Here is a 25,877-nt window from a genome sequence, read left to right as displayed (position 1 = left end):
CACCCACCATCTTCAATCTGAACACCACTGCAATAGGGATTTTGCCCTTAATTTGTGTAATGCCTGGGCACACAGATGCTTTTGGATATCTTGCATCCACTTGCTCCTGGCCCAGAAGTAGTGCTTGTGGCTGCCTTTCATCGTCTTTCTCCAGACATTTCTTTTCCCCCGGCCCTTCCTACCTTGTCCTTATCCTTGTGTCTCAGAAAATGCCACTGAAATAAAAATACCTGCCAACAAAGTCCTAAATGCGTTCTTTGCAGTAAGAGAAGAGCAGCTTCATGACTTGATTCCTACATATAATTTGGGGAGAAATTTTCAACTCCTGGGAGCACTGCAAATAAATACAAAATAAATAAGCATCTCTGCCATCAGCCCTTTTAGTGAATACATAAGCATTTATTTCCCTTGGGGGTAAAGTCAAGCCTGCAATGGATAATAAGTATAATAAGGTTCATTTCCTTTTGTACCCAACCACAGTCAGTATCAGCTGTTATACCTTGTATGTGGAAACAGATAAAGCTATTTCATTGTTCAGGCAAACATCTGCTCACCACTGTTACTGCAATTCCATTTCTGTTTTCCAGCTAGCTTCAGCTAAGTGGGGTATTGGAGTGTTGTTACGTCCTCAGGATTAGACCCCAAGGGAGGAATACAAAACCTTATTCTCTTGTACTTTCCAATACATTCCTCCTTCCAGCAAAGCAAATTTGCTTGCTGTTCCCTCCCTCCAGTGCCTTTGTGGGACCATTCTCATGACCTGGAATATCCTTTTACTTTCCTCTAAGCCAGATCTTCCTTCTGCCAGATTTCACCTTGGAGTTTCTGTTCTTTTTGCATTTGTTCTTACCCCCGGGAGAGTGTCCAGTCAGTGTACATGACCATCAGATGTATTGTGTTGCTTTGTTTGTCCATATAGGCTCTCTTCATGTGTCTGTGCATGGTACATGTAAAGAGGCTTGGTATATACTATAAAATGCACAGGGCCAACAGTCAGAAACTTCATGTGTGTGATCTTGGACTTTGTCTCCATTTCTCTGGGCGTCAGTCTGCCCATCTGTGAAGTGGAGGATGGTTTCTTCCATGCCAGCCACACAAATTCGCGGTCAGGAACTGAATGTGCTGAAGTGGGTTAAAATGTGCTTTGTAATCTGTGTGCCTCATGTGAGATTACATTTGCAGTATGTGTTTCCTGAACTCAGAAACTGTGTGGTACACGCTAGAGCTGTATCATATACAGACTTAGCATATGGCAAGGTCAGCTCACACATACGACCCCTCCGAAGCTAAGCCCCAGCTGCCATCCACCCAGGGGAGGGAAAGCCACAGCTGAAGTGCTTATAGGAAAAACAGCTTTATTTTTTTGGCTGTTAAGCTACCAAGAACTCAGATCCTAGTAGTTTAAGAGTAATTTGACAGTGATTTTAGGAATTTTCACAGTTAATTTTGACCACATGTAATTTTTACTTTAAGTGCACACTTTACCACCAAACCACAGTGCATTGGCATTCCGTTTCACAGTTCTAGTTCCTTAGCTCCATGCTGAGTGGGTGCTCAAGGAATATTTAGTCATATATAATGTAATGTAGTCAAATCTAATACAGAAGGAAGTTATAAGACTGACAAACAAGTGATAACATTTGCTTGCTGTTTAGGAAATTCTGGACACACAAGCTGCCTTTTATTTGATTTGGAGGAACTACTAAAATGTGGTCTGTGTTAGCCCTGGAGTAAAGTATAACTTTACATTTAACAAACATGAAATAATTTAGGGCATAGCAGTGTTTGGTCCAAACTTTCAGTCTCCACTCTTGCCTCTTGCACATGGCCATTTATGTAAACACATACAAACACGCACATACACCCCGGGGAGAGAGTTCAGTTGAACTCACATAATCAGAAAATCACAAGTCATTCTATAGGAGTCCTTTTTTTTTTAAAATGGCAACTGGTCTCTGATGTTAAAGAACCATAGGTTTCCAGTTGTCCTGTTAGGCAGTAACATTCTGCAGTTGTATTAGAGATCAGAAAAGAGTGCTATTTTTATAGCATCCTTTGCACAACTGACACATCTTCATCACTCTATCTGGAGTTCATCATGGAGTCAGATGTTGGGAACAAAGAAAAGTGAGGGAGAGAGGACACCACCAAAAAGCAGCACTGGAATGCCTTGCCTTTGAAGGAGACTTCACAAGGAATGATCATAAATGCCCATGGCTCTTAAAGACCGCTCTGAGATTTCATAACATACCCCCACCCACCTCCAACCTCCCGCAAAATCAAAAATCAAAAATTCTGTTTGTGCTTTAGAGAAGGAAGGAGAAATTTAAACCAATCTGGGTGTTTGGAAAATAACTTTTCTGAGCTGTACATTTAACCCATCTCATCTGAGCAAATCACTGGGGCAGCTGCTCTCACCCCTGGTCCCTAAGCATAATACTGATAATGAGCAGTGGCTGTGAGTTGGAAAGATGAGTACAGTGCTGGGCGAAGGGATGTGATTTACTTCTGAAGACCCCAAAGGTTTTGTCTTTAGAAAAATAGAATGGTATCACAAGAAAAAAAGAAACTGAGTTGTCTTTTGTCAACTGCTTTTTAGTTTCTTAGCTACCATGTAGATCATGTAATATGGTATGTATTGTAAGGGGAGTCATAACTAAGCTTAAAAATTTTTGTAAAGATTTTAAAATTTATTTTTAGAGGGGAAGAGCGGAGAAAGAGGGAAAGAAATATTAATGTGTGGTTGCCTCTCACACGTCCCCTACTGGGGACCTGGCCTACAACCCAGGCATGTGCCCTGACTGGGTATCAAACCAGCAACCCTTTGGTTTGCAGGCCAGCGCTCAGTCCACTGAGCCACACCAGACAGGGCCTGAACTTAAATTTTTTTTTTAAATATTAACTTTAGGATATAATTTACATTCAATAAAATATATCCATTTCAAGTAGACAGCTTGAGGTTTTATGATTGGAGTAAAGTTTGTACCATGGGTGAGCAAAGAGCTAGCACCTAAAAAAGGCTTCAGACTTTCTTTGATGTTTCAAACATACGTTTCAAACTGCTTTCTCTAACCTTATTTACATATAACATATATTACATGATATACAATATCATGTAATTGAACTATCCCCCAAGGAAACTATTCAGAAATTCTCCATTAGCTGATTAAACTCTCATAGCCAGAAGGTCATATTTTATCCTAGTCTTAAAAACTGTTATGTCAGCATGTGATTATTAAAAAGAACCAAGCGATGAAGGGAAGTCATTATTTTTCTGTTCTAGCTGTGTTTCTGACTGCAGGTGATTCAGAGATCTCAAAGACAAAATCCCCTACTATCATGACACTACTTAGAAGATAATCTCTCTCTGTGTACACAGATATTCAAATCATAATTTTTTCTAGCTAGCTATATAGCTAGCTATCTAATTAGAAATTTGAAAACATTTTAGTGTTCTCTGTGGCTTGGGTGGTCCAACAAGGCTAGTGGTAAAGGCGACCTTGTGTGAGGCCTTCAGTTTTGGGAAGGGGGGAGGGCATTCCAGGAAGGGGACGGGTTTGAGCGCAGAGAGGGCGGTTAGGCCCATTCAGAGTGGAGTGAATCATGGCCCTGCTGAGGAGTAGTGCTTCTACAGTCGTATAGGTAGGAAGTGGCCAAATTAAGGAGCATTTTGTAGGCTGCGCGGTGAAGTTTGGATTTTATCCTAGAAGCATTTGAGAGCAGTTGGGGATTTTTCAGCAAGGCAGTGATGTCATTAAAGTCGTATTCAAGAAGATGTAATTTCTATTCTATTTCTATCCTATTCTCTACATATGTATGTAGTAAATATGCTGTTTACCAATTCAGGTAACTAAATTATTCTAATGGGATAATTCAAAATTCTCTGTAAATGGATTATACTTATTTAGCCTTCTCGACCCAAGTGCTTATGTTACTATACATTCAGTCTTCTTTTATAAATATTTTATATGTCCCTGAAATGCTGTGATAAACACAGGCAACCATGACCTGTTAATTTTACCATTCTTCCTTCCATGTTTTCGCCTGAAATCCTTAGGGTTGGGGCTTGTTTTTCCCATTGTGGAAGAAAATGGCTTAACATTGAAGAGTAGAAAATACAATTTTCTGACTTCATTTAATTATACTTGTTCTACAAATTATACAGCTAAATTTCCTCTCCCGAATGTCAGGTCTTTGTTCTTTTTTTGGTTTTGTTTTTCCCTATCAACATGATGATGGAATGAATAAATTACTTACATGATTAGTTTATTTAGAAAGAAGATTTTATGTCAGTAAACACTGACAAAGACAGCGGTGAGACAGTTGAAAATGATGTTGATATGTTTAGCATTTATATTTCTTGAAGAGTTAGGTTTTGGGAAATTTCATTATTTAAGAAGAAACTTAATAAACTGTTTCCTCATTAAAGGAAACAGGTAGTTTCCTTTAAAGGTAGTCTCTTAAATCAAACTATGCCACAAGTCATTAAGTATCCTCTGACTCATAATTCATAAAGTGTGGCCCATTTCAGTGAGAGTTGGCTTTTTCTTTGAAAAGCTTATTGCAGATGGAAAAGAAGTAGGTGGCCATGTACACTGAACAACAAAACATCGAACTCCTTTGGTTTGGACGGAGTGGGTTATTTTGAAAAGTGTTACCATAGAAGTGCTCACAGACTGAATTGGTTCAGTAATATAATTTACTACTATTTTTATTACTAAGTCAATACATAGATATTATGTATTCACATACTACAGGCTATGATACATACTTACAAAGACAAAAGTATATCATGATACATGCTGGAGCTCAGACTACCAGACAGGTAGTGCTGTCCGGTGTAACGTTCCCAGGGATGCTCAGGCAAGGGTGTATGGAAGAGGTGGGGCCCGTGCTTGGGCTTGAAATGGGGCCCAGGGAAGGCGATGAACGTGGACGTCTGCACAGAGGAAAGATACAGAAAGGATGTTCAGAATGCACTTTGTTTTACCAGAGGAGCTCTGTTTTCAGACGGCACATTCTCCCAGCTCAGACAAAGACAACGACAAAAGTATATCATGATACATGCTGGTGCTTCTTACTGTGACAAGAGGTCAGGTACCTCGTAAGTGTCAACTACCCTTAAGCAAAATTGGCTGTACGGAAGTGTAATAATGTTTATGCTTGGGGCCGGTAGATTTTATATAGATTTACATCTCAAAGATAAATTACTAGTCTAGTTTGATAAGTGATTTGTGCCCATAGGCTACTTGAGTCCTTCTCAAGGGATTTAATGATGATGGAAAATTTGAAAGGCTTTAATTATTTCTGTGCATTTTTAAATCTATCTCTGGTCATCTACCAGAATACTGCTTAGAGACAATCCAGACCAGATGAGCCAGTTCTCCTGTCATGCACCTTTAATTCCTAGCAAGGACTTCCGTCTAGAATCAGGAATATTTTCCTGAATGTTTTGTTGGTGCATATGCTGCTTCCTACCCAGTTGTTGTCAGTTTTCTTCCCATTCACAAAAGAAGATTGCCTTTGTCTTTCTGAAGGCCGCTTGGAGATGGGTTTGCACCATGGACTTGAGCCCAAGGATGCTCTTGTTCCGCTTGACTTTACTTGCTCACTTTGGAGTTTGTTTCAGATAAATACATAATCTTAAATGCAGTGATTTGACTGCAGCATTTTAAATCAATAATTCAATCACCCACCATATTTAGGCCATAGTTCTGGTCCTTATTGGGGATCCTTTACTTCTTTGTTTATACTCAGTCTTGATACAAAAAGGATTTTAAGTGGTTTACAAGGAGTAAAATAACATAAATTGAAAGTAGTTTAGAAAAGGAAAACAGTATGTGTGATGTAAGGAATTTGGAATCTGCTGCTAGCAAGGAATTTTGGAATCTGGTGCAGGCTTCTGTGAAATTTTCAGTTTAGTTGGGGGAACACAAGCGAATACTCAAGCCAACAAGAAAAGGCCCTTAGGTGTTGAGAGCCCAAATGAGTGGCACAGGCAGGTAGTGCTGTCCGGGTGTAACGTTCCCAGGGATGCTCAGGCAAGGGTGTATGGAAGAGGTGGGGCCCGTGCTTGGGCTTGAAATGGGGCCCAGGGAAGGTGATGAACGTGGATGTCTGCACAGAGGAAAGATACAGAGAGGATGTTCAGAACGCACTTTGTTTTACCAGAGGAGCTCTGTTTTCAGACGGCACATTCTCCCAGCTCAGGGGCTACCTGTTTTAAAATCCAATATGGAGTATATTTTTAATTCTGTTTAAAATGAAAAGCATGAATCTATTTTTTCAAGACAGTGTATTAATTAACTTTAGAAAATAATATCATAGACTACTCTCTTTCAATAGAAAAGATAATATGCCTCCTTCATCTTTAACTCCAGATAGTGATGCTTAATTTACATTTTAAGAACTACTCAGGTTTTTATATATTCCTTTTATAACTCATTGTTGAATGCGGCTTTTCAGTTACTGTGTGACATTTCTAGAGAAGTTCTGATAAGATGTATCTTGTCCATGTGGTGACTGCATCGATAGTTCGTGCAACTGATAATTGGCTCAGCCACGGCAGTTGGCAAAGATTGACCGGATATCACGACTAGCCATTTTGGTTGTGATGATGAGGTTTTATTTTTTGTTGTTGTTTTGAATCACTGCCCACCTTTGTTTTACCAGCTCTAATGGTAAGTAATTATTATAATGCTGAATTTATCAAGCACAGTTGCTCCCACCCCTTCCAGGAGTGTTACTGTTTTGTCCCTCCCAGGAATATTAAAATCAAACCCAATTCTTTGTGCCCCTATTGAACCTCATGTAAATGTCTAATATAACAATTTTAACTATTGAATATGTTTCTCTTCTGAATAGTAAGTGCTTCCAGACTAGGGACGGGTATCTTAATTACCATTTTGTCCCCAGCCCCTGAAATAGTATTGGCAGAGTAAGTCTTCACTAACTATTGACTGATTGATTGAGTGAGCATTGCTAAGGCTAGTTATAATACATGTTACTCCACTCTTTGTTATCATTTGGTAGCACTTTCCAACTCAGTATCTTGTAGAGCCAGAGACCGTGAGAGCTGGAGTGATTATTGAAGGAGATCTGATTGTTTTTATTATGGTGGAAGGAAGCTGAGATCCGGAGGAAAAGCTCACTGGACGAAGGACCCAGAGCCCACGACGGGCAGAGCTGGACCCGGATGGAGCCCTGCGTGCGTGCAGTCAGGCCCCGTCCCTCTGCCACTCCCTGCCGCCCTGCCCATCCGGCCACTCTGCCATCTCTCCCCGACAGTTACATGTTCTGCGTGGTTGGCGATGCTGTTTTTCCCGTGTATCGTTCAACAACTTGGCTCCTTGGTATTTACAGTGTCTAATTAGGTTATCCTGAAATAAATAACATTTGTCTAACCAAGGCTGGAATTGCCGGAAAGTTCCTAAAGTTTCAGACTACAGAGTATATGAAGCAGATACCTTTCTTATTATGTAAGTTCAGTAATTTTACAGAAATGTATGGGTAAGAATGAGAGAAGAACCCTTTTATTTTCATAATACCATAAAGTCTATGCAGTTTCTTGAAATGATATTCTGAAGAAGAAGAGTGTGCAAGGTGTCACCGTTTTGAACTGACCTGATGCTTGACGCTGAAGGGGAGGTTGGCCTGGTGGCCTTTCAGAAAGGGGTGGAAATGTGGAGGAGCAAAATGAACTGTTAAGTTAAAAGAAATAAATTAACAGACAGATTACTGACAAATGTAGGGGAGTCCTCGGTTTTGACAAATTGGGCTCCATTTGGATCTAAGAGTGAAAAGGGATGTTCTTTCAGGAGAAAAAGGCCAGATAACGTGGTGGGAGGGGAGTGCAGGGCTCTGGTTCCAGCCCGGGTGCCGGCAGAGTGCGCCAAGTGTGCTGGTGAGAGGCCGTTGACCAAGGAAAGGTATGGGGAGGAGCCACCACGGAGATTCAGAGGCCTGGGCCTGACCGGAGGATGAGTAGTTAGTTACCTGAACCTGAAAAAAGTGCTTTCATTAATTTCCTGCTGCTACTATAACAAGTTACCACAAACTGGCTTAAAGCAACACAAGGCTCTGGGAGGTCGGAAGTGGGAAATGAGTTTTGTGGCCCAAAATCAAGGTATCAGCAGGGCTGCTTTCCTGTATAAAGGCTCTGAGGCAGAACCAGTTTTCCCGCCTGTTTCAGCTTCTAGAGGACTCCTGCATTCTTGGTGCTGCCCCTCTTTCTGTCTGCAGTGCCAGCAGTCGGCGAAGTCCTCACGTGGCACCACTCGGACCTCGTCTGCCTCCCTTGTCCATTTTGAAGGACTCTTGTGACTATGTTGGGATAATCCAGGGAAGCCTCCCTGTTTTAAGATCAGGTGATTAGCAACCTTATTTTCCTTTTGCTATGTAAGGAAACACATTCACAGGTTCTGGGGAGTAGGATGGGTACCTTTGCGGGGCCATTATTCTGTCCACTGCAGAGTGAGAGAGGCGTAGGTTTGTTACCTTCAGCCGAGCCATGAACTTGAGGTAACCTTGCATGGGAAGAGCCAAGGAAATACCATATTTAGCTGTGTATAATGCACAGTCTTTGCCCATATTTTTGAGAGGGGAAAACATGGGTATAATGATTCCCTACTATGGACATAATGATCCCGTGTATAATGCACACAAAACGTGGGTGTGCATTGTAGACAGCAACATATGGTAAATGCTCTTCCTCCCAGTCTCTGGCCAGTGCGCCTCATTGGCTAAAGCCACTGGAAAGCCAGAGGTGCAGGGGCACTGTGGATGCAGCACACTCCCCACAGAGAGCAGGGGAGAAGGGAGAAGGGGGATCCGCAGGGGGAACTGAACCTGTCCCCCACAAGAACTGTCCGCATCCCAGAAGACTGTCCTGCTGTAGTGTCTTGAGCAGTCAGGGAAAGTGAGGTGGCTGTCGTCAAGGCTAGAAGCTGGGATAGGAGAAGCCATGTTAATGTGGTTTAATAATGCAGGATTTGACTGCTGTTTCCTTTTTATCTTCAAGTGTTTAGTAAAGTCTTTAAATGGCTCCATCTTTTGCTAGCTACATGCTGTTAATGAAGAAAAGTTCCATGTATGTTCACGTGGACACCAGTGTTAGTGGATGTTCCCTGCGGCCCCCATGCCACCCCAGCCTGCTGATGACATGAATTAGTGAGGCCCTTCAAGGTGGCGTCTCTCTCTGCATGCTCCATTGTGGTGCATTGTTCTTTGCTGGGTGCTGTTGCATGTGGGGCAGGGAAATCCTCTCTTGGATGAGGACTGTCCAGTGTGCTATAGAATGTTAAAAATCCCTGGTCCCCACTCACTCAATGCCAGTAGCATCCCCTACTCATTGTAGCCACCAGAATACCCTCAGGGGGACACTCAGCCACCACTGAGATCCACTGCTAGTGAAAAGGGAGTCAAACCAACATCCTGAAGCTCGGGCACGTTACTTGGTTTCCTCATCTGTAATTTAAGGATAATATCTACTTCTCTAGGCCACTGGCAGCATTGGTGGTGATGTATGTGAGGTGCTTGCATTGTCTGGCAGGGAAACCAGTCAGAAAGGTGGGGATCAGGCCTGAGACAGCACTTGGACACCAGACTCTAGCAGAGCTCCCTAACTCAGCCTAGATGCCCCTGGGGCAGGGGTTGGGCCCCTGAGAGGTATTGATTCTGCTCAGGGCAACCTTGATATGAAATCTCAGCCTAGGAATACTTTATGGCTTCTGTTCAATGTGGAAGAATAGGAAGTCAGCCTTCTTTGAAAATTGTTGCATGAAACCACACTTAATCCTTTCTTTCCTGACCTTTCTAATGTAGAGGATGAATTATAGATGCCTGTCTGTGCGTTTATTTGGGGTTTTTCTTTCTTTGCTCAAGTAGTTAAATGTTTTTACCACTGCATACTTTACTAAATCCAGCATAAAACATTGTAATTTTGCTAGCTTGCAAAGTGGCTTTCTGAGGCCAGTGAGAGCTTCACTCTGAAGATCCAGAATAGCTGCAAGGTGGGTTCATGCAGTTATGCTTCATCCTGCACAGTCAGCCTCACACTTCATTGCATTCTGTATGGCTGGTGCCAGCCTAACACTGCTTTGAAGTATCATTTAAAAATCTTGCCTTCCATTGAAAAAATGCTGTTGTACAGTCAGTCCAAATCTGTAAACACATGAAAAGCTGAATGGAGCTAATTTTCTTGAGCATTGGATCTTATTATAACTCTGGAACTTATAATGGCCAGGGCTTAGAGTTGATATCTTTATGTTAAAGCGAAGGTCAGTGTTTTGGCCTTGAGATAACTGTTACCTTGGTGATGGCTGCTAGTCAGCTCCTCGTCATATAAAAACAAAGGCACTGTGACATTTTGCAAGTGCTACAGAGAGCGCTGCTTATCAAAGAAGCTACAGAGCATAGAAACTTTTTCATGGGGTTTTCTTTTCCTGCCACATAGCCAGACAGATAAGTGGATCAAAGTGTGGGACTGGTTAAATGATATCATTAAATTAGTATTTCACATCTGCCTTCTTCTTTAATGGAAGCAAAGCAGACAACCCATGAAGGGATAGACTAGGGTAACCATTCTGAATATACTGCAAAGATATACCTGCAGGAGCTCTTAGCTCCTGGGTTTCATTTTGTTATTCATCAGCAGTGTGGGAAGTGTCACAGTTGTGTTATAGGATAGTAATGGCAGGAAGAGAGGCCGTGTGCTCAAAGGGAACTGGAGAAAACGTGTCCCAGGAGTTAGCCTTTAAGCAGGTGCAGACACTCACACAGGTAATGTGAGATTGAGATGTTCACGGGAGACCATCTTGGGAAGGAGGAGGCGGGACTCTGTTAACTGGTTGGTGGGTAGGGCAGTGGGCAGAAACAGTCCAGGGAACTGAGATGTATAGTTGGTGTGAGGAGATCCAAGTGTACATACAGATGTAAAGAAAGTAACAGGCACAGGAAAATCAGGAGGAGGCCAAGGGAAGGAGTTAATTGACCTGAGGTACCCCATCATTCTCTCCAGGTTAGAGGAGTTAAAATGCCTCCAGGCTATTATAGAGTAGGTTCCTGAGCTTTTAAGAGGGAATGGGCTGGAGAATTGAGAGACTTGGGTGTTAACTTGCATGAAGCTGGCATCTGCAGCTCCAGGAATGACCTAAATAGGATGAAGAGATGAGCTAGTATAGAATTCCAGGGGAGTGAGTGCATGTTAGGGCCATCCAGAGGAGAGATCATGGCCAAGGAGAGGAAGGAGGAGTAGCTAGTGGGATTGGCAGAGAACCAGCCAGCAGTTTCAAGAAGGAAGAGGTAATTAATGGTGTCCCATACAGTAGAGGAGGACAAAGACTGAGACAAGGCCATGGGTAGGGGACCTGAAAGGGCCATGTCAGCTGCCCACTGAGAGCAGAGGATTGACTGGGAGAAGAGGGAGATTAAGGAATTGTGAAAAGGGAGATTCTGTGCCTTGGTCTGACTGTAAAAAAAAAAAAAAAAAAGGTAGTTTTGGTCACACCAAGTGACTGAGGAAGACTGACTTTAGCAGAACACCCTACCTTCTTTGACTCACTCATTGCTATGGATTTAGAGCAATGGTCCTCAAGTGGGACAAGCTATGTGTACACTGTGTTGAAAAGCTCTCCCAGGCTATATGGCCCTGGTTACATGTCTCTGGAATGAGAATCTCAGTGCTGGAAGAGGAAGCATAGAATCCACACTACTGTTGGGTCTGGGGATTTAATCCCATGAGCTGAAAACCATACCCTTGCCCCCACGCCACCAGATTCCCATGCCCCCTCACCTGCAACCTGCCAGAGTTGGGGTCAGAGAGCCCTGCGCTGGAAAGCAGGAAGAGTGGGTTCAAAAGCAGGATTGTAATGGAAATCCTACAGCTTTCCAACTTGGTTCTTGCTCTTATCCATGGGCTCTTTGTAAATCAGAGACTGGAACAAACAGAGCTGACAGCTCTGTTTAAAAAAGCTTTTGGGGGAGTTTGTAATGAAATAAAAAGAAGCCTAATGCTATGTGAAACATGTAACCTAAACTCAAAACTACACACACAAAAAGCCTTTATTTAGCCTTCTTGACATGCCTTATCTATAAATTGTTTTTTCATTAAGTTAAACAGCAGAGAATAAAATTGTCTTTTAAAAACAGTATAAAGTTCTTTCATTATTAGTAAGCATTAACGTTCAGGGCAGGAATTTAGGTAGATCGCCCTTCCACCCCTCCTTTGGATTGGAATACAGTGTATGTGCTAACTACAGAGGACCTGGATCCCTGTAGGTTAAACAGAGATCTAGATAGGAAGTGTGATATTGTTAAATATGGTATTTCAGGGAACTGTACACTACTAATCTCACAAAGCTGAGAGATGTGGGTCAAGTTCAAGATGACTATTGAAAGTGATTGAATTTCACAACAGAGAAGTCCATGCTTGGTAAAGGAAAGGGACTGAGGTAGCAAGAGTTATGCCCAGCCAGTTCCATGTTTGGGTTTGGGTTTTGAATCCGATGGGTCTGAATTTTGCTCTTCTGCTTTGTCTACTGTGCCTTGCTTACCTCTTCAGCTTTTCTGTGGTTTTAGAGGTAGTGGTGGTCATACTATCAAGAAGCGCAGCTCTCAGTTTTCCATGATGATGGAGGGAGGGCTTCAGTGACGGAGAGAAGTCAGAATGGGTGTGGGTCCAGATGGTACTGACACCACGATGCCACAGATTATTTCCACCCTCTTCACAAAAGTCTCTTTCAGTTAAACAAATATTTAAAAGAACTGGTGGTAAGTTATGTTTAAATCTCTTATGTATTTCATGTTTATGGTTTTCAAGGTAAAATAATGAAATGGTCATAAAGGCTTAATTGACACACAGCCTGATTGTTCCAGAAATAATTTTAATTGCCTGCTGAGCAGACCCATTTAGGAAGTACTCACAGTATATACCATAAAACCAATTTAAAGTATTTATATAAGGAACTCGCCTCAATTTTTATAGTCTTTTTTTGTCCTTTCCTTTCTGCCATAATCATGTTGAGAGTTTAATTTGTGCTTCTATAATGATCTTAGGATACCATAGAAGTGGAAGTTTGGGGTAAGGTTCAACCATTTCACGGGGTTCTCCATCAGAAAACAATCACTTAGATCTTACATGCTGCCAAATATAAAATATTTCTGTATGAAACAGTGATGTTCACTTACTCCAGAAAAAAGAAACCCCAGGTGTCAGTGTGTTAAAAGATTGAGCTAATCCACTTAATTATTTGTATATATATGAATATATATATATATATTCCAGTTCTTTATATAATGTAACACACTGATCTCTCAAATATAAAATGTTTGTCTCCTCTACTCTGGTTTATTGCACTTGGCCTTCAAAGGGAGAAGGTGCATCTGCATTCACAACACTGAGAACTAGACACCTCTTCATTTCCTCCAGAGTTGGAGGTTTACTATAGGGTAAACCATATTTTTAAGTCATAGTCTCTGCCCACATTAGTCAGAGAACAGAAATACTTGTGTAGGCACAGGAACGCCTGCCACTGAAAAGCAGGCACTTCCCATGCCAAAATATAAAGCAAATCTAAATGGTATTTAGATTATTTATTCATTCAACAAATATTTGGTAAACAGGACCCATGAGCCAAGCCCTGTGCCAGGAATTAAGCTGTAGCTTTTGTTATTTTTCCTTAGACTGGAAGTTTTATTGTATGTATATTTTAATAGAAGTATGTATTAAATATAAGAACTGAACTAAATGCTTTTCTGCGTTCAATGAAATCATAAAATATCAACGGATGCTTCTGATTGATTCACTAGTTTTTCACTTCTCATAGCCATTCATGACATTTTAATCTTATTTTTTAATCTTTTTTGTTGTATTTTACATTACCTCTTAGTCTCCTTATACCCCCTCCAGCTAGCAACTGTCCCACTGTTGTCCACACATTCATGACATTTATAGCAAGTGGCAGAGGTTTCTCCCTAGGGTTCATTGTATTGTATTTTTTATTGGTAGGTAGTGGAGGTGACTTCCACTAGGGAATGAAAACTCAGTAGCTTTGCCCTTAAATGTATTAATAAATTAACATTACCAATGGTGGCGTTTGCTTTCTGGCTGTGGATAATCATATTTGTCTCTGCATGTGTAATTATGTGCTCTTTATTCCAATGGTAGACATATTCTGTGTTTTCATACAAAAGAGAATTCAGCCAGTAAAGAGAAAAAAATGGTGAAATAATACGCTTATTTTATAGGTATACCAAGCATCATCAAAATAGAAGCCTAGAAAATCATTCTTTGGGGTTGTAATTAAAACCATAGCTTCCATCTCTAGCCAAGAAGCCATACTTTAGTTGGCTTTTATAAATTTTTATTTTTTATGAAAGGCAACTTTTTGCAAAAACAAAAATCTTGTTCGTTGGTCTTTAACAGGGTTCTCTGTGCCTCTTAATTTATTTGTATCCTCTAATTGCTTCTGTTTTGTTGGTCCTGATTTTTCCTGCTCATCCTCTCATTATATTAATTTTTGTATCTCTTGTTTCCTATTTGTATTTTCAGAGAACTTTTGTCACTAAGGTGCCAACCAACCATTCTTAGGTATAAGTCTGTGTAAATTCTTTTAGGCTGGGACAGAGGCAAATGGTACTTTCATATTATGTTATTGAAGTCATTTCTGGGAAAAAAGGCAATAACTACTGAACTATTTGCAGAGCTTTATCAAATACTCTCTGTTCCTACTTTTGAAGTATCCATTTCCCAGAAAGACTGGTTATTTGTTCTTTGAATGTATAGGGTTTTCTTTTTCAAATAAATAAAACTTTTCTATTTCAACACATTGAGCTTCTAGGAGAACAAGTCTTACATGTTCAAATTATACTCTCTTAATGGAAAAGCAAAATTGATACCACTATCTTGCATATCATACCCACCTATAAATTATATCATCTGCACCTTTGTGCTTATACATTGCATTAGGTGCATGGTTCCAACAGAGCTCACATTGTATGATGCACTGGCTTAGTCTAGAGAGAGAGGGAAAATGCCTGCCTTGGCCTCATCTCTTTAAAAGGCATTTGGATGTTTGTTCATGAATGAATAGAGCAGTCCAGGGCAGAGAAAACAGGTGTTTTCATGTCTTGCTGATTTGTTTCTGGCTTTAGGGGCCATTTTAAAAGAGAGAGTGAGCATGGGCACCCCATGTCTGGAGCAGGGAGTGCACACTTAACTCCTGAGCCTGCATGTCACTGACACTTCACCTGAGCTTAGTCTGGCCATGTGAAGGGCCCTCCTGTTGTCATTTCTTCCGAATATTTCCTGATAATTTTCGTAGCAATTTCCAGAATTTTGATGTTAAAGTTGATGTGATCAGTAATTTCTAAGAAATAAGCATAGACTATGAGTTGAATTTTGTCTAATCATGGAATTTTTGTCTTATTTCTCGTGATTGAAATTCTCATTTCTCTTTAGCCATTGCATTTTATAATAGTCTTAAGTACATTCATCTGGGCTACAAATAACTTAACACAAACAAAACCGAGTCCTTTTCCAGAAGTTAACTCAACACTCCCCTATACTATGTAGTTATGTGTATAAGTTAGAGTTAAAAATATATACAGGATGTAAGCGAGACATGTGACCCATATGCAATAGTGCCTTTATAGTTGGGTTTCAGGATAAAAAAACGAAGGAGATTCTGCCTAAAACAGTTTGAACCCCTAACTCATTCTTTTCCTTATGGCAGCGACTTGTCATTATCGTATCAGCAGATCTCTGCAAGCTCTGTCCTCTTGCCTGGAGGCGCTCCAAAATTCATTTAGGTGGTTTATGTAATAGTGGAAAAGATTCTTAGAAATGGGACAGGGTGGATATAAGGTAATTGCTTTTTTCTAATGAAATAGTGCCTTGGTTTTTTGTCATAATTTTACAGAGATCCTAAATTGAAATTTAATGGAATAATAGGGCACTCAGGAGTAGCCGTGGCGCACTGTTCTGTATTACATCCAGGATGCCTGTCTCCGTGACTTATGGTGGTGCATATCATAGGTTCACTGTGAAATTGCCACTGATCAAGATTTCTCAGGGCTTGATGGAAAGTCTAGAATTATTGTGACTCTACTGTGTTGTCAGGAAGACTGTCAAGTTCTTAGTCAAGAGAATGGCTTTTATGGTTTGCTTTCATGGTGAATGAATGGTTTTGAAAATTACGTTCACAATTACCGAAGTAAGGATTTGCTTGCAATTCATCTCGTAGTATGCATAATAACAACTAACCTACTTCACAACCATTTGCCTCATGCCAGGCCCTGTTAATTCTATTTATATGCATCATTTCATGTGATCCCCATAGCATCCCTTTAAGATAATCTCCCCTGTCTTCATTTTCCGATGAGGAACTAAAAATTTTAAATATGCTTGGAGCCACACGGTAGTGTTACGTCGGCTCAGATCTGACTCCTAACAGCTACTGACAAGTTCTGTTTTTCAGGGTGGAAAGACCATAAAGTAGGAAAATGGCATGTAGGGTACTCTTCTGAAATTTTCTTCCTGTTGGCATACTTTGATCGATAACAACTCCTACCCAGTTTTCTCTCCCTCTTGTCCTTTTCTAAGATACCATCAATATTTACAGGAAGAGAAGAGGGAAAATATATGGCCTGCTGGAAAGTTTTCCTCCACTAGTACATGCTTGAAAATGTACACTCAAAGAGCCATGGTTTTGAGAGTCTCATCACTGACTGCCAGCATGTAAATTCTTCAATTTTATCGTCTCCATTTCCCTACTGGTAAAATGGAGATGAAATTGCCATCAAAGTCCTAATCCGAGGGGTTGACGTCAAGTTCTTTCAACTCTTTCTAGAAAATATCATTGTAAATTCTGGGTCAGACATATCATTCAAAATTGTGAGATTTCCTTATAGATATTGAGATCCCTGAGCAGCCTGCAAAAGGCGCTATGTTTTGAAGGACAAAGGAGAAGAACAGGAGAAAGAGCACTGTGCGAGGAGTCTTCCCATCGCCCCAGAGTTGACCAGTGATGCTTTCTGGAGATGACATGTGTATTTGGAAGAAGGGTGTAGATTCACATGGCGGTGAAGGGCTGGAACAGCCAACCCCTTGAATCTTGCTGGTGGCAGAGAGTGCGAGAGCCAGGAGCAGCGTGCCCCGTCCAGCGGGCATGGGGCTTCCAGGGCTTGGCAGGGCAGAGAGGGTTGGGAAACCTTGGTGGCTGTGGTTATTCTACCCCTGCACAGTTCATACAGTTCCACTCCATCCCTGTTCCTCATCTCTCTTCCAAAGCACTTGTGCTCTGAGCTCGGAGTCCAGGCAAAGGGGGCACTGTCCTCAGTGGGTGAAGTGGTCAGGTGGCACAGAGGACACTGAGAATCTGTTGAAATGAGGGCAGGGCAGAATGGAGTGTTTCTTTCTTTGGGTTTACAAACATGAGCATTCTGCCAGAGAGAGGAGGAAGCTCTGTCTGGCTACACAAAATCATGGACCCTACTTGGTCACTTTGGCACAGGCAAAGCGGCCCTGCCCCCTTGGTGAAGTTCTGGCTCATTCCCCTTTCTGCTTTTTTTACAAAGTGTGAACTCCTAATTCTGTGTCGCCAGGGCAGTAGAGCCCATGACAAATAATCTTCAGCAAAATCTCGTTTTCCATATCCTGTTGACTCTGGCACCTGTTCTGTTGACTTAAGCACTCAGTTGATAAGAACAGGAATCTCTGCTGATTTTTTCACCCAGAGCTGGAAGAGAAAGCCTCTTAAGCCAGAAAAAATAACCTTCCACTGAAACAATACATTGAAGGGGAAATGCCAGCTCAGTTGGTGTGGGGGTGAACATTGCATGAGGCTGGAAAATGATGGAGTGGAGAGTAGGGTTCTTTGTAGCAAGTGGAAGTAGGGCAGCAACGATTAAAGTAGGTGGAGCAAGGTTCCCACTACCTGCTGCCACCAGTGTTTGTAATAACCTCCAGGGTGGAGGGGACCGGGAGGGAATTACCAAGTTGGAGATTGACAAGGGGGATCTGGCAGAGACACAGTTACTAAAGCAGAGGTACTTGGACAAACTTGTATATGTGAACACATGGAGATCAAAACAAAAAGCAGGGCACTTGGAACAGTGATATTAAGATTGGCTTGGTATCATTTACCTGTTGTGCTGAATTGGGGTCCCTGTCAGAGATGTCTATATATAGGCACAAATGAGTTTAGTGTATCAGTCCTATGTACATACCTTCTAGAGAACCACAGATCTTGGCTCCCCACACAGAAATACCCAGAATTCCAAGCTAATGATACACATCAGAAGACTTGTCATTGAACATTTAAAATTTTGTGGCAGAAGAGGAGTAGGCATATCTTAAACAATAGACATCCTCTTTTGAGGGAGGTTTATTACAGAAATTTTTTTTGATCATAGAGGGGGGAAAGGGGGTCTTTTATCTGGAAACCTGGGTCTCTGAATCTTTGCTTTTCAGCTTGTAGGTAAGCCATACAACTTTGTCACTCTTTCCCTACAGTGGAAATGTCCCTGTTGGGTGAAATAAATATCCGTGCACATTAACAAACATAGGTTTGCAATGGGAGGAAGGGCTAGGAAATTACACACACCAGTGAAGTTCTAGGAAAGAGTGACATCTATTTTTTTTCCTAGGAAAAATGTATTGGTGCTTACAAGGTGCAGAGACTTTACTTAGGAGCTTCATAGCGGAGAGGAGACAAGTGGTAGTCTCTGTCCCCAGGACACTCCCAGAGCCCATGTGACCCAGACAGGGGCGTGGAGATGCACATTTGCTGCAAGTGAAGAGACAGGAGTGCCTGCCTGGGGATGGGCATGAGGAGGAGGGTCAGGACAGTCTTTAGAGAAAAGGAGGCATTTGAGTTGTGTCATGAAGTACAGGAAGCAGTGTTTAAGGACAGACAAAAAGGCACGTAAGACAAAGAGAACCTCAAGAGAGTAAGCATGGCGGTATGAATGGGCTTGCCAGGCTTGGGGAACTGAAAGGAGGTCCGTTTGGTTAAGATTAAAGGTGCAGAGTGGAAGGTGAGGAGACCAGGGGAGGATTTTCAAGAAGGTGTGTGATGTGATTGAGTTTGTGTTCAGGAAGAATCATTTGATAGCAGTATGGAGAGTGGATTTCAAAGAGAGCTCCCTGAATGCGGAAAGATAAGTTCAGAAGCTCTTGCTGTGGTCCAAGTAGGAGAGAATGAGATCCAGATGCAGGGCAGCACAAGTAGAGATGGAGAGGATGCAAAAAGTGTGAGAGATGGGTAAGAAGGAGATTGAATAATGGTTGGTGGATTGGAAGTGGTGGGAATCAAGAGACGGGGAGGAGCCAACATTGTCCAGTTTCTGCCTGAGGTGACTGGGTGAATAAGGGTACCGTTAGCCCTGGCAGATAAAGAGGAAGACCAGCTTTGGGGAGGGGGTTGGGGGGAGCAGACAAGGAGTGTGTTTGGGACATGTTGGAACAGAAGGTGCCTGTGGACATCCGGTGGAGGGGCCTAGCAGACATTTGGAAGTACTGACCTGGGGCTCAGGTGAAAAGCCAAACCAGAAAGGTAAGGTGACTGGTATTATAGAAAAAGGAGAATGTAGTACCAGAAAATCACAAGAGAGCGTAATTTCAGACAGAGTGGTTGGTATTAGCGAATACTGAATGGAAGACAAGTAAGAGAAGACCTGCAAAGAGCCCCTTGGATTTGATCATCTTGACCTGCACAGTGGTGGTGAAGCAGGAGTGGGGGAAGGGAGGTTGCAACAGCTAGGAGCCGAGAGACAAGAGTTACAGGTTGAAAAGCCCATATGGGTGACCCTTTTAATTCAGTTCGGCTGAGGGAGGAAACAAGGCACTGGCAGGGAAGGTGTCTGGCAGGTCAGAATTAAGTCAAGGTTTTATTTTTAGACTCTGTATAGCTACTAAATGAACTCCTGACCTTACTCCAATATCCGGCTTTGTCTGTAGCTTAGGAACAGAAGTACTCTGTGGAGCATATAAAATCTCTAGTAAAAAACTATTCCTTTTTTCTAAATAATTCAATTTTAAAAAAAATTTTATTGGTACCTTAGGATGCAATATATTTTTTTTCAAGCTTTTAAGTTTGAAAACCAGACAGCCCATGTTAACTGATACACTGAGTAGTTTTCCAAAACTGAGTGTGCTCATGTGGAGCTCCGTTTTGCTGCTTGAAGCACAAAACCAACTTTCTGAAACTCCTGGGCAGGATACTATTGTTTTAATGATTAGATGAGCTGATTAGTTGTAGTTGGTAACATCCCTTTTTTTCTCATTGGTAAGGGGGTTAAAAATTCCAGAACAAGCGTATTTTTCCAGTCTTACAGTGACCATTTCATTCTAAATGTCTCCTGAGAAGCATATACCACATACAGGAGTCCATCTTCATCCTCCTCACTTCATACACTCACAGTGCTGTGCCCATTCACTAACGGGGAGATGCTTGATTAGCATTGAGCTGTAAGTGCCTTCTAATTATCTTGACGAGTTCGCTCACGTTGACATGAACAGGTACAAGAGACTTGGTTTTATCCAGGATAGGAAGCTGCTTCTCACCTTTGTATCGTTCTGTTGTCACGGGGATTTTGGTCGGATGCTGCTCTCGGATAAGCCTACTCTTTGTTCGAGAAGTGCGGTGCTGTTTGAAGGTCTTCTCCTGTGGCATGGCCCTGGAGGCTGGGAGCGGGTGGCGAGGCAGAGGGTCCCAGAGCTTCAGGTGGTGGTGGATCTGACTGTGATGACAGTGACTTCCCTTGTCAGTTCTGTTTTTTTCAAAAATAGTTTTTGGAAGCTTGTTTTGAGAGTCTTGTTTTAATTCACCCATCTCTGTGATGAGATGTTATGTTCCTTTCTGGAGAGCCCTTGGGAGTCATTCATCATCCTCTTCTGCAGTTAAATAAGTGATGCCCTTTGCTGTCGGCTGGAGTTGGGGGGTGCTATCCTGTGACTCATGCATTCTCACTCACAGCATGTTGAGCAATGTACTTGGTACAAGTGCCTAATACAGCCTGCTGAGGATGTTGTCACTGAGCTCGAATTTTCCTCAATGGGGCTGGATTCCTGTCACCACACATTTTTCTGCATGCCACGCTCTGAGGCACTTCTCATTGAAACATTTCTCCTTTTTTCCTTTATTGTTACATCTAGAGTAGTGTTCTCTTGATTGTTTTTTGCTGATCAATATTTGTCTCTGGTTTTGAGTTGGATTTTTAATGTTACTGGTGTTCCTTTTTTCCCTTCAACAGTGAAGTCCTCAGAAGGTTTTTCGTCCTTTGTGCCCCTATAGGTTGCCCTAAGGGAGGCCAGAAGCTGTCCCCAGTGACCTGGTAATACAGACATTGGCTCTGATGAGAGGCCAGTGCCACAGACCTCAGAAGGGCGAAGGCTGGTCTCCCTGGAGAGACTGCTCCTTGTTCCCACCACACTAATTAATTGTCATCTCAGATGGTGATGAGACCGATTGTTCCTGTGTCCACCCTGGCCAAGCCATCTCTGAAAACGGTGTGGATCTGCCAGCTCTTCTGCAGTTGGCCAGGAATCTGCATCCCAGCAGTCGGAGGAAGCAAGCCAACTGGGGGTTTGAGTTTTGATTCGCTGCCTTGGAGATGCCAGCAACGGAGTTGTTTGTTAAGGGTGTTCTAGTGAAATGATTTGTGAGTCTGTGAGAGGGGTTGGGGCTCAGATACTTGGGAGTGGGTGATTTGCTTGGAAAATGGAAGTTGCCCTATTTAAAGTGGGCCTGTGGCCCTTTGCCACTTAGCACATCAATGAATTTGTAATCTTTATTCTTTTATTGACTTTGAACTTAAATGGGGAAGAAGACGGTGATGTTAATATACAGGAAGAAGGTGCTGTGGAAGATGTTTCTGGACATGTGATTAAACTTTTGTCAGTGGCTTCACAATGACCTTAAGGAGACAGGGGTGGGGGGTGGCGCTGTTTTCATTGCTTTAGCTGGAGAAAATAAAGCAGAAAATCATTCGATTTGCAGGAGGCTGCACAAGGCTGGTACTCAAATCCAGGATATCCAACACGACTGTGTTGCCTGACACACAAAATGATGTGGATTCCAATGGCCAGAAGCTAAAATGGGCAGACCTTTGCCCAGGCTCAGGGCTGCAGCCAGCACATGGCATATCTTTGTGCCAATAAAAAAGGGCATCCAGCTACAAAAAGGGGCATTTTCCTAGCTGAGCAAGGCACACAGCTTGGTGAGCAGAATGCCTGCAGGGTTCCAGGCCCCAGGTTGACCCCACTGCACTCTTCTTTGCACGGGGCACAAAACACACAGTGTATGTGGAGGATCTAGACAGGCCTGTTTGGACAGGAGACCAGTTCACATGCTTTGCAACCAGTTGAGCAGAATCTTTATCTCCTGCTCACTTCATTCCCAACCTGAAAACAAAAAAGTTCATCCACTACAGAATTGGAAGCGCCCCACCTAAGCAGTATTCCTTAGGAACCCCATTTCTTAGGCCATTTTTCTCTCCTTACAAATTACACTGCCCACCCTTCCTTTCTGATATCTGCTGTAGCAAATGGTAAGGCCACAGCCTGCCCACAGGACGTGGTCTTTAAAGGAGTCATTTCCCCTTCCATCTCCTCCAGGCCACTCCCGGCGTGTTTTTCGTGGCACTGGCAACAGGAAGGCACATTGAATAGCAGTGCTGAAAAGGCACTTTGTTGTTTATGTTATTACTGTGGGTTTGTCTCTGCCTAATAATTAGCGTTTCCGGCTCTCTGAATTTATTTGCCAAAATATTTGCTGGACTTTCGTGAACAAATAAGGGATGGTTCTGGACATACTGACCACTGCCTTGCTGGCTGAGCAGACTCCTGGCTGTCTGAGTTTTAGGGGATGGATTTGCTTAGGGAGAGATTATCCTAGTAAGGGGAAAATCTCCTAAATCACTAGCCAGCGTGGTGTCTGCGAGACCACGGCTCCAGGCAAGTTGAAGTGGTCCCGTGTTCCCTGCCGTACAGGCTAGGTCATTGCTGAGGAGTGGTGAGTCTGTGGGTTTAGTGGCAAAAGACCATTTCGAATTTCACCCAAGTTTGTGAGCCTCCGTTTCCTCATCTCGAACATGTAAGAAGACCACTTGCCTAGTATAGCAAGCAAAATTGTGGTTGAGGGGTCCATGAAAGGAAATGTGTGTGAATGTGCTTTGCTAACTCTAAAGCATCATAAAAGTGTTGTTATACTAGGTAGGCTTTAAGGATGCTGCTGTCTGCAGGAAGATTGACCAAGGAGTGAGCCTTGTTCACAGTATTTAAATTAAAAGGGGGGTATGTGCTTTACTCTGCTGCGTCTTCTCATATAAGGGAGAAAATAAGATGATAAACAGTCCAATAATCTCTCTGCTCTCTAGATGACTTACCCCTCTAGCTAGTTCTCTGTCTGCCTCATTCATCGAAGAGGTCTTTCTGGCCTTTCCTGGATCGCCAGCCTCCAGACTGAGGGTGTGCGACCCTTGGGAGCAGACAGCTGCACCCCGGATTCAGGCAGCTATTGTGGAATTGCAGGTCCTGACCTGCCAGGCATCTCCTGCCGTTTCAAGAGAAGGCAGAAATTGGAACTTTTAGCTGAAATTTTTCCATTTTTAATATTGGAAGCTAGTTCAGTATTTTTAAATAATATTTTGCACATCAACAGAATATAGCCAAAAACATACTTCCGAGCTGTGTTTAGCCGGGCTGCTGCAGGTTTGTGACCTTCCCTAGGTCCTGGAGCACATTGTGACAGGGGCCTCCCTTTCGAGAGAGTAATGCACACTGATGTGGTGCTCAGCTAGAGCGCCAGCCTCCTTTCCCGCCTCTGCCGGTCTGCAGTGTTGCCAAGCCACGTTTCTCTTAGATCCCCTGTAATGTAGATCCCGCCCCAGGCAAACGGCTCTGCCTTTCCTTGGCAATGACATTATTTTAGAACCTTCCTGTTTATACCAGTCTAGGCCCTTCTGCTCTTGGGTTTCCTGGTGCTACGCCTTCTAAGATACTGCTTTCTTCCAGTGGGGTGACTTTTCATACCCCTCACTCTTCATCCATCCCATATGATTTATACCTTATAAAAGTTTATAGTAAGAATCTTTGCTCCTTATTGTGTGTCTGGATGACGAGGTCATCTGTGAGACTAGGAGGGAAGGATTGATGCAGGGGTGGATTTATTCTTGCAATTATGTGGTGAGCTGGAGGTTACCTTAAGTCATTTTGGGCATTTATGTGAGGACATAACCCTGGTCAGGTGAAACTGCTTTTGAAAATAATGTCCACAAAGGAACTTGTTAGATCTTCTAATGTTTCCTGTATTTGCCAGTTTAACCTACATCTCTTTTTTATGCCAGGTAGATTGTAAGGGAGTTTTATGATTCCATCTTAAGTTTGGTTTTTTTTTTTAGAGATTTTATTCATTTTTGTTATTCGTTTTTTATTTATTTAGAGAAATTTAGGAGCCTTGCAAAAGATGTATACACTCATCAGAGTATCCCAGGAGCCCCAAAGGCAGCTCAGCTTGTTCGGACCCTAAGCCTGGGCAGCCGAGGGGCTGTCCTGCCATGACTGAGAGACTCCCAGGGCCCAGGAGTCAGCAGCATGTGGGGGCCCAGGCGAGTGTTCCCATGTCCCAGCATCTCCCACCTTGGAAAGCATGCTAAAAGCATGATGACACGTATCTTTCGACTGTTCTTTCTCTCTGGGCAGTCTTCAACAAAACATCTCCAATACTTAGAGACTAGAAATCAGAATTAAGAAAAATCTCTTTTCTCCAAAACAAGGTGTTTTCTGTCACCAAATATTAATAGGGTTTCTTCCTAAATTCTACCTAATAGCTTGTCTAAATTGGTTTTGGCGAAAACCAGATCCGTTTTGTTAGTGGAGGAATGTTGATTTTTAAATGAAATCTGTTTTTTTAAGATTTTATTTCTTTATTTTTAGGGAGGGAAGGGAGGGGGAGGGAGAGAGAGAGAGAGAGAGAGAGGGAAAGAGAGAGAGAGAGAGGGAGAGAGAGAGAGACAAACATCAATGTGCAGTTGCTGGGGGTTATGGCCTGCAACCCAGAAATGTACCCTGGCTGAGAATCGAACCTGGGACACTTTGGTTCCCAGCCCACGCCCAATCAACTGAGCTACGCCAGCAAGGGCGGAATGTTGATTTTTGAGTGCCCTTCTGTTCACGTGGTCCCATCAGGGTTGATCAGGCTAGAAAAAGGAAATTCATTTGATGGTTTTAATCCAGCTTTCTCACCACAATCAGAGCACTGGAGTTGGGCTGTGGCTCCATCTACTTCACAGTAGGAGCTACGTGGGCCCCTTCCCCAGGGCAGTTGAGAGCGGGCCTGAGGACAGGGCTGGAGCATGTTGTTGCTCCTGTTGTTGAATTGTGATAACATCTGTGTGTGTTCAGGGCTGGGGGAGATACCAAGGGGTTAAACTTAGTATCATTTGTTGTGGTGTAGAACTCCCCCTGGGGAGATTTGATTTATTGAAAATGAAACTCCAGGGTCATATAGTCCTTAAGTGATTTCTAAGCAATACAAATACTCTCTTTTTTAATGATTTTGCTTATATTATGCAGAGCTTCCTGAATAACATAACCAAAGCCATGGGTTTGCACAATAGAGGGCACTCCCAACTTTAAAACAGAGAATATAATTCTTTACCTCCCCAAGAAACCACTATACATCCCTACTAAGAACTTATCTCTGACTCGGTTTCTCCTTGCTTTTTAAACATGAAATCTCACTGTTACCGAAGGTGCCTAGTCATAGTTGTCATGTAAGGAAGGCAATGTCAGAGGACTCTGACCAGTGCCACGCTGTCTTTTAAAAAGTTGGCATAATTCACATGTGGTTTGTTTCACTTAATTTTATTTACGTATA

The 25,877-nt window shown here is 42.5% G+C and overlaps 1 protein-coding gene and 1 pseudogene across 1 annotated transcript in view; one reads left to right on the top strand and one right to left on the bottom strand.

The window, feature by feature from the left end:
- The window catches only part of GNAQ (G protein subunit alpha q), a 259,407-nt gene that overhangs the window by 133,339 nt on the left and 100,191 nt on the right, over positions 1-25,877 (top strand).
- On the bottom strand, positions 19,195-21,023 carry LOC118499708 (annotated as a pseudogene).

This window comes from Phyllostomus discolor, chromosome 3 (genome assembly GCF_004126475.2).
Source record: "Phyllostomus discolor isolate MPI-MPIP mPhyDis1 chromosome 3, mPhyDis1.pri.v3, whole genome shotgun sequence".
Taxonomy (NCBI): Eukaryota; Metazoa; Chordata; class Mammalia; order Chiroptera; family Phyllostomidae; genus Phyllostomus; species Phyllostomus discolor.
Note: the sequence above shows the minus strand (reverse complement) of the source record. Positions and strands in the feature narration are given on the sequence as shown.